The following is a 9,967-nucleotide window of genomic DNA, read 5'->3' as shown; positions in this document are numbered from 1 at the left end:
GTTCCCTCTGTCATTACCTAAAGAGGTGGGGGCTCCTGGGAAGATTAGGTTAGTTATGAATGAAAAGATGTTAAATTCATTTTGCACAACTAAGTGTAGTGTGAACAATTTTTGTTACCTTAACACTTAGTAATGATGCTATTTGAGTAAGGATTTGTGGCTTACCAAGCACTTTCAAATATTGTCCCCTTGAATCTGCTCAACAGTGTCACAGAGGGAAGATATTTCTACCCTGATTTTGCATATCTAGAACCTAGAGCTCACCTTTAGTTCAACAAACCTGCCAAGGTCAGAATAGGAAATGGTGAAGCCAACTCCGAAATCATGGATTCCTGACTCCGAATCCCCTTTACTTTCAATTCGATCTCTTTTTGTAACTGGGCCCAGTTCCATGGGAAGGGCAGGACCCTCCACCTACGTCTTGGGTCGTGAGGTTCCCATCCTACAACAGGGTTTTGTTTAGCTGGGTTGGAGTGCTGGGGAAGGAAGGGAATAACAGAGGGGCTCAAACATGTGGTGGTGGAAGAATAGACTGAGGGGCCACTTAATAAGTGGTTGGTTCATTTACACAACAAACTCACATACGTGAAATGCCTTTCAATAAGATGAATAGTCCCATCATGACCACGTGGGCAAGTGACCCATCTGCAAATTTAGAGACAACAGTGACCAGGCAACCCTCTCAGGCCATGGACTCAGAGGCAGCCTCAGAAATGAGGAGTTCCAGTCACCAAACACGGAGGTGGCTGATGGAGGAGACCAAGACCAGAATGAAGGAGGTGAATTCAAGGTTTCAGACCCCCAGGGGGACCTACACCTTTATCTTCAAGAAGACACTTTTGGTGGCAAAGGACAGAAGCTCTGTTCAAAGTCACTTCAACAATGAACAGGGTTTATTTGTCCTAAGGGCCCAGAGGTGTCTCACTCCCAGGGAGCAACCTAGAAGCCAGGACTGGAAAAGCACAGGACCATGCCCTATCCCTGGCATGGTGCGGTCTCCTTTCAACTCTGACTTCCCTTGCACATTGTCCCATTCTTCTCTCTTTGTGAACTGGCTGGCTTCCTTTTCTCCAGGCTCATAACCTGCAGCTCCAGACTTTGCTTCAACCTCAGTTCTGGTCATAAGTAGTGGCCAAGGCTAACTTCTCTTGTTTGCAATTCCAAATTCTTAGCAGAAGGAATTTGATTGGCCTGGGTGATAGCCAATCAGCTAGTCCTGTGCTCCTCTCTCTAAGTTTGGGTGATGGGCTATGCTACTTGGCCCAGGGAGAAAGGGGGTCACTGCCACTGGCAGCACCACCCTTTCCCTCACCCCTCACCCCCTCCCTCAGGGTCCCACACACTGGATGGCTGAATTGGCTTCTGACCTCTCTACCCATTGAGTTGCCTTTCCCAAGCCTGCCCTCCAGCCTAAGCAGTGGCCTTTTGATCAAAATGCAGAAACAAAAGAAAAAGCTGACTGCCGTGGAGGAGGGTTGGTTTATTCTGTTCCCTATTTTGCATTTCAGAAGAAATAAATTTCTCCTTTCCTTTTAGCCTCTTCCTGCTCTTGTCCAGGCAGGGAGGTGGATGCTTTATGGAAGAGGCAGAAATCATTTTTTGATGAAACTGCCTCCCTACCACTCCAAAGTGTCCTATTTCCTCCAAGTGTTAGAACAGTCATCCAGTCATCTGTGAGGGGATGGTGGCAAAGACAGCTGGTGACAGGTCCCCTCAACCTCTAGACACATATAGAATTCTGATTATATTCTTTGCCTCCTTTCACCTCCACTTTTGTCACTTTGCAGAGGTTAGTTCTTCTGACCCCATTGATTCTCAGTCTGGGATTTCAACTGCTGAAGAAGCCAAATTAGGAAGATGTGGACCAATTTCATTTTGGGTGGAGGGTTATACTATCCTTGAGTGGATGGTTGCTTGTAAGAAAGAAAATTGAGTTTGTCTCCCTCCGAACACAGGTCTCCCACATTTAATTTAGGTAATGAATAACAAAATAATAACAGTACTCTGAGTGGGAACTCAGTTCTCTGGGAAGTAAAAAAATAAAAAATTATGTGTGGCATTGAGAAACTGAAATGATCTTTTCCTAGAAATAGAGTCAGCCAGGTGTTTCTCAGGTCAGACCAGCTTCATGGAAGTATAAGGGAAGCTCAGTGGGGCCTCTGGCTCAAGACCTACCAGCTTAGACACCAGAACCCAGACCCTGGACCCCACAGGTTGCCAGTCTCCCAAGAGAACAGAGTTCCTGGAGCGGCTCCCATCTCCCCCTGAGAACATGTTGCAATGCTCTTTTTTTGTGCCGTGCCACTCCTGCTCCTTTGCACCTCAGGTACTATGTTGCTTGCTGGTCCCTGTCCTGGTCCTATGGCTGCCTTGGCGATGCCCTTCCTCTTACACATTAAGGCTATCCTTCTGACTTGGGATGGTAGATTGAAGCTGTGATGGACCTCAGAAAAATATGTTTTTCAGTTAATCCATTGCTGTAGGTGCAGACTTATTGTAGAGGGGACTTTTTAAAAAATATTATTATTGATACAACAACATACAAACATACATTCTTAATATATAAACATTCTATACATGGTGTACAATCAGTGACTTACAACATCATCACATAGTTGCGTATTCATAACCATGATCATTTTTTTGAACATTTACATCACTCCAGAAAAATAAAGAAAAAAGAAAAAAACTCATACTTACCATACCCTTTATCCCCCTCTCTCATTGGCAACTATTATTTCCATCCACCCAATTTATTTTAACCTTTGATCCCCCTATTATTTTTTATCCATATTTATCTGTCCATATGGGTGGGACCTTTTGATTAGGTCATTTCAATTGAGATGTAACCCACCTGATTCAAGGTGGATCTTAATTCTCTTACTGCAGTCCTTTATAAGAGGTTAAAACACATATAGAAGATAAAAGATGAAATAAAGAGAAGTTCAGAAAAGGGCACCAGAGAACCTGAGAGGAAGCTATTGAAGCCAGAAACTGAAAACAATGAAACCTGGAAGAAAAGGACCAGCAGATGCCAGCCATGCTCTTTCCCATATGACAGAGGAACCCAAGCTTACCAGTTGCCTGTCTCCAGAGAAGGCATCATCCTGTTGATGCCTGAATTTGGACATTTTTCATGCCCTAGGAACCGTAAGCTTGTAACTTAATAAAATTCCATTGTAAAAGTCAGCCTATTTCTCGGGTATTGCTTTTCATCAGCTTTTGCAAACCAAAACACCTGGTCCTGGCCTTGTCTCTGCATTATTAAGCACAACACAGGGAGGCCGGGGGTGAGGGGGGACTTTGCCCCCATGCGGCTAGACATCTATTATTAAGGCATAGAATTGGACAGCCCTATCTACCATTCCATTCGGCAACCCTAGTGATTTTACTTCTTGAATGGATGCTGTCTCTGGTTAATTATAACTTCCCTCCTGAGAAAAAGTTATTGTGAGAGAAAAGGGAGGGTGACAGTTATGATCTGTGGCTGGAGGATTTTTTATAATTGTGAAAAATAACATATATACAAAAAAGCAATAAATTTCAAAGCATACTGCAACAATTAGTTATAGAACAGATTCAGAGTTTGTTATGGGTTACTGTTCCACAATTTTAGGTGCTTCGTTCTAGCTGCTCCAAGACACTGGAGACTAAAAGAAATATCAATATAATGATTCAGCAGTCATACTCATTTGTTAAGTCTTATCTTCTCTATACAACCCCACCTTCTTCTTTGATCCTTCTCCCAATCTTTAGGGGTATTTGGACTATGCCCATTCTAACATTTTTGTATTGGAAAGGGAAAGGGTGCCAATAATAATGTAAAAGGGGATGGAACTAGTTGATGTTCTTTAGAGAGGCTGGCCTCTCTGGGTTTCAGGACTTATCTGACTTAGGAAACCATCTGGAGGTCATAGATTTCTGGAAAGTAATCATTGTGTGGAACTTTTGTAGAAACTCAGAGTCTGAGGTGTTCTTTAGGATTAACAAGAATGGTTTTGGCTGGGATTTGGCAGACCATGGCAATTAGCAAATTAGCAATATTGGGCTGAAGCTTGTGGCTTGAGCTTTGTGTCATCACACAGAGGGTAGCCTCTGTGATTGCTCTTTCCAAGCATGCTTTGGTGCCATCTTCATCAATGTGACGAGGCCAAGGCCAGGAGCAGCAATTGTCTTGACCAATAGCACCACTGTTTTTCTGCTTGGCCACTTCTCTCTGGTGTCCTTATGCTAGGGGGAGCATCTGCTCTAGAAACTTCTAGGTAGCATGGTAGATTAATCGAGAGACAACCAGGTGAGAGACACGATGACTCTCAGATGACTTGATTTGCCGACAGTGCCTTTGTCACAGTCTCTGTCTTGTGCAATTGAAGAGGCAAAGAACAACAGATGTTTTCTAACACACCTTTATTTTTGTAGAAATTACCCCAGGCTGGCCCACCTTATCACTGTGGTATGAAACTCGAGGAACTTGGAGGAAGCAAAATACACAGATATACAGAACGACCATGGCCCACCCAAATTCACCCAATAATCGCCACATGCACATAATAACCATCAGGCAAACCCTTTCCTCCTTGCCTCCTCCATATAGTAACAAGAGGGCAAGCAAACACACACTTCTGTTCCCAGCACTGGGATAAATCTTTTGTGTGTATTATTGGGCAACTTTTCATGCCTTTTTCTTGTGTGGTGGATTTTATGATTTTTCCACTGTAGAGCTAAAGACCGTGAGGCTCCTACTTGTTTCTCATACTGGGTTTTTCTGGCACCAAAGTCATGCAGTAGATGAGCAGAGAGATGTGACGTTTCTTCAGCAAGGCTTAATGATGTTCTCATAGCTTCAGGGGGAGGAGTAAGGAGCTTCAGGCAAAACTGTGAAATTGCTACCTCCTCCCTAGTCCTGGCACTCAGCAACAAGTGCTTTTCCTGAGTCTTTCTGCCCCCACCTCTCACCCCCAGCCCTACAGTCCATTAATCCTAGAAAGCTGAGAAGGCTAAAGGTATTTTCTTGTGGAGTTCAAGAATAATAGGCCTCAGTCTCAAATGAGCCTCTCTTTGAGGAACTTCACGGTCTATGATGGGTGCTGTAGGTGGCTCTTTGGGGCAGAACCCTTCCTTATATACCACCTTCTATCACAGTCTCAATCCCACCCTCTTCTCCAAAAGCCCAGAAGAAACTATCGGGAGAGCTACTTACATATGGTTACTTATCTATGTGGACATGGGCAGGAGGCTCCCAAGCTGGGGTAGGTGGGATCCCCGCCCTGCCCCACCTGTCTTCATCCCAAGGCTGCCACAATCCCTGCTGCCCAGGGAGGCCATTTCCACCTGGGCATACTCATGGACCCCTGTACATGCCACAGGAGACCCTGGAAACCAAAAAGGAGGCACAGAGCCAGGGACAGGCTTAGGCCTGGCACCTGCCATGGAATTGCCCAAGAAAGCATTTTTATTCCTGGAAAACAAACAAAATGATCTGGGTTCTCCTCATTGGAAGTTAGAGGCTTTGAGAACAGTCTTTGTCTCCTAAGATGGTGTTCACTGAATGGAACTAGGCTTTTCAGTGTCATTTGCACAGTGCAACTACCTTGTATCTACCTTCAGACTCTTGTTGATTCATTGAAACCATTGGAAATGGTGTTGTGTGAGAGGTGAAGCATTCTCACCCAAATTGGAGACAAAACACTGTCCCAGGTACCATTACTTTATTTAGCATCACTCTAAGAGTGTTAGACAATGCAATTAAGCAAAAGAATGAAGTAAGAAATATTATATAAATAATTTTAAAGTAACTCATTTTTCTGCCCATGGCCTGATCACAAAGTCAAAAAGCACAAGAAAATAAAATGTTGTTGGAAATACTGGGTTCAATAAGGAGGCCAGATTAAAAACATGCAAAATCAATATCTTTAGACAGGAATAATAACCATTTAGAAAATATAATGGAATAAAAGACTCTTATTCATAAAAGTTGTTACTACAATAAAATGAAATAAAATACCTAGGATAAACATTGAAGAAGTATGTGCATGACATATGAACAGGCTAGCAACCCAAACAAGAGACGTAAAGGAAAACCTGACTTTTCCTCAGGAAGCTAAGTATAGAGCTACCTTACAACAGGACAATCCCACTACTTGGGATATATTCAGAAGATCTGCAGGCAAGGATGCAAACAGACATTTATCTATCAATGTTCATAGTAGCATTTTTCATAATCACCCAAAGCTGGAAACAACCCAAGTGTCCATCAACAGATGAATAGATAATATGTGGTAAGTATATACAATTGAATATTATTCAGCAGTAAGAAGGAATGAAGTCCTGAAACACATGGCAACATGGATGAACCTTGAGGACATTATGTTAAGTGAAATCAGTGAGACACAAAGGTATAAACATTTTATGATTTCACTAAAACGAACTAATTGCAATATGTAAACTCATTGACATAAAGTATAGAATATAGGTTACCAGGCTATAGAATGAAACTGAAGAATGGGGAGCGATTGCTGAATATGTGTAGAATGTTTAATTAGGGTAAACTGTCCATTTGTTAATGGATAGAGATGATGGTAGCATGTTATTTTGAGAATAATCAACAGTGCTAAATGGTGTGCGGGTGTGGTGGAAATGGGAAGTTTAGAGTCATGTATGTCACCATAAGGAAAGTTGAGGTTAAAACACGGGAAGTATAGCACAATGAATCTTGTGGTGGATAATGTCCATGATTAACTGTACAAATATAAAAAAGTTCTTTCATGAACTAGAGCAGATGTACAGCACTATTTGTTAATAATAGAGTGGTATGTGGGGAAAAATGTACTTATCACAAAGTATGGACTATAGTTAACAGTAGTATTTTAATACTCTTTTCATCAACAATAACAAAAGCACTACACTAGTACTATGGCTCAATAATATGGAGACATGAGGATTATGAGAGTGTAAGTGTTTTTCTTTTAATTTTGATTTATTTTCTGGAGTAATGAAAATGTTCTAGATTTTGTCATGGAGTTGTATACACAACTATATGATGATACTGTGAGCCAGTGATTGTGTACTTCGGATAGTTTCTATGCTATGTGAATATATCTCAATAAAATTGCACGAAAAAGAAAGTTTGAGTAAATGATGAGGTAATTTGGTCTCATCATTTGTGTGCAACCTAATGTAGTTTGATTTCTAAATATTTGGGAATTTCCAAATATCTTTCTGGTATTGATTTACAGTCTAATTCCATTGCTGTCAGCAAGCGTGCTTTGGGCATGTTTTAGTTTTCTAGGCTGCTTAAGCAAATACCATGAAATAGGTGGGTTAAACAGTGGGAATTTATTCACTCATGGTTCTGAGGCTGGGAAAATGTCCAAATCAAAGCATCATGAAGGTGATGCTTTTTTCCCTGAAGACTGTGACATGCTAGGACTGGCTGTTGGTGATCCTTGGCTCCTCTGTCACATGACAAGGCACATGGCGGCATCTCCTGGTCTCTCCTTTCTCTTCCAGGTTTCATTTCAGCTTCTTGCTCCCTGTGACTTTTTTCTCTGTCTGAATTTCACTCCACTTATAAAAGGCTCCAAAAATAGGATTAAGACCCATCATGATTAAGGGGGGCCACATCTTAACTGAATTAGCCTCATTAAAAAGGCTTTCAAAAAGACCCCCATAAGAATGGATTAAATTTTAAGAATATTCTTTTCTGGGATACACACAGCTTCAAATCATTACAATGTCATTTCAGTTCTTTTAAGTTTGTTCTTTGTGTACTTGAAAAGAATGTGTATTCTGCTCTTGTTGGGTAGAATATTCTGCAAATGTCAAATCGAATTATTCAAGACTCCTACATCTTTATTGATTTTATGTCTACGTGTTCTAACAATTATTAAAGAGGAATGTTGGCTCCAACTATAATTGTGGATTTAATTTCTTCATTCAATTCTGTTACTTTTTGCTTCATGTATTTTGAAGTTCTGTTGTTTGGTGTTTCACCAAGAAGATATAACAATCCTAAATGTGTATGTACCTAACAATGGTGCTTCAAAATCTATTCTATCTTCCTGGTGAGTTGACCTCTTTATCGTCCTGAGATTTACTTTGTAGGTTTCTTTTTGGTTGCTTGTATGGAATTCCATACAAGCAATGCTGCTTCCTCCTGTGCCACAGGTGAGACAATTTGTTCCTCTCCTCTCCTCTTGACAGAGCTTGTTCCTTTTCGGAATTCAGGTTACTTCATTGTCTTGCAAATTCAGCTCTCTGGAGGGTTAATAAAATTAATGATTGTGTGGTTTAACTGTCTTCTTTCGGTTGTTAGAATGGGAGTGAAAGTCTTCGCAACTTTCTATGTTGTAACCAGAAGTTGAAATTGAGATGACCCAATAATGTAAAGATGTCAATTAGACTTAAATTAACCTATAAGTACCTGTTTGTTTCTTGTTTGTTTGTTAAAAACTTAACAAAATAATCTCCAAATCTATATAGTCACATGAATATGTGAGGATAGTCTGGAAAATCTTGAAAAAGGAGAATAATGGAGGGGAGATTGCCCTACCAAATATTAAAATGAATTTTAGAGGTATGAAAATGAAAACATTGTGGTTCTGGCAGAGGCATGAACAGATTAGTGGCATCAAATAAGGGGTTCAGGAATGAATTTTGCACGGAAATTTATTATATGACAAAAATGGAAACATAAAATTGATTTATATTAAATTTATATCGATTTAAAAAAGACATTTTTAATAGTGACTGGGTCAACTTGCCAACAATTTGTAATAAAGCTGGATACTTGCTTCACTCAAAGATTTGCATAAAGAAAAACATAAAACTGTAAAAATACTAGATGGAAATATGGATGAGTATTTTTTTAATTGATGCGGTAAAAATCTTTAGAAGCATTACATAAAATTCAGAAATCAAGGATAGTATTGACAATTTTTAACACATTAAAACTTAAACTTCTATTTAGCAAATATCAAAATAAAAGGCCATATATTGGATAGAAATCTAACAATAATACAAGGAAAAATGTGTCTTTTATATGCCAAACAAAAATGCTTAGGGACAATATCTATATTATATCTATAATAAAGAATTCCAAAACAACAATAAGAAAAGATACAAAGTACAATAAAAAATGGACAGAATATACAAAAAGCAACCCCAGAATCCCAGAAATGAAAAGAAAGCAAATAAACCTTGAAAATTTGCCTTTATTAGATAGAATGCTAATAAAAAAGGAGACGTCCTTTTCTTTTTTTTTAAACCCTCTTGGATGGGCAAAAATCCAACTATCCCCACCACCACCAATATTCAATGTTGAAGAGGCATTAGGAAAACAGGCTTTCTCAGGTCCTTTTTGTGAGGCTTTTCAAAATGATAAACTTTAGTAGTTTTAGGTTTATAGAAAAATTGCACATAAGGTACAGAGGTTCTCAGCTACACCTCCCTCATACCTAGTTTCCCCGGTTATTGTCTTATATCAGCCTGATACATCTGTTGCAATTGATGAACCAATATTGATAAGTCATTAGTAATTAAAGTCTGTAATTTAAATTAAGGCTCACTTTTGTGTTGTACAGTCCTATGGGTTTTCACGATTGCATAATGTCATGTATCCACCATTACATTGCCATGTAGAATAGTTTATTTTCCTTAAAATTGCCCTTTGTTCACCTCCCTTTCTCTTTCTGCACCTCTGGCAACCACTGATCTTTTTACTTTCTCTCTAGTTTTGTCTTTTTCAGAATGTCATGTATTTGGAACCAGCATATAGCTTTTCAGACTGGCTTCTTTCACTTAGCAATGTGCATTTAAAGTTCCTCCATGTCTTTCCGTGACTTAATAGCCCATTTCTTTTTAATGATGATGAATACTCCATTGTAGGGAGGGTTCACAGTTTCTTTATCCCTGCCTTTATTGAAGAACAACTTGGTTGCTTACAATTTTTAGCAATGATGCATACAAC

The 9,967-nt window shown here is 39.8% G+C and overlaps 1 long non-coding RNA gene across 7 annotated transcripts in view; it reads left to right on the top strand.

Moving 5' to 3' along the window:
* Window positions 1–9,967, top strand: part of LOC143669987 (uncharacterized) — a 224,485-nt gene that overhangs the window by 87,361 nt on the left and 127,157 nt on the right. The gene's annotated exons all lie outside the window — the stretch shown is intronic.

This window comes from Tamandua tetradactyla, chromosome 26 (genome assembly GCF_023851605.1).
Source record: "Tamandua tetradactyla isolate mTamTet1 chromosome 26, mTamTet1.pri, whole genome shotgun sequence".
NCBI classification, from domain to species: domain Eukaryota; kingdom Metazoa; phylum Chordata; class Mammalia; order Pilosa; family Myrmecophagidae; genus Tamandua; species Tamandua tetradactyla.
Note: the sequence above shows the minus strand (reverse complement) of the source record. Positions and strands in the feature narration are given on the sequence as shown.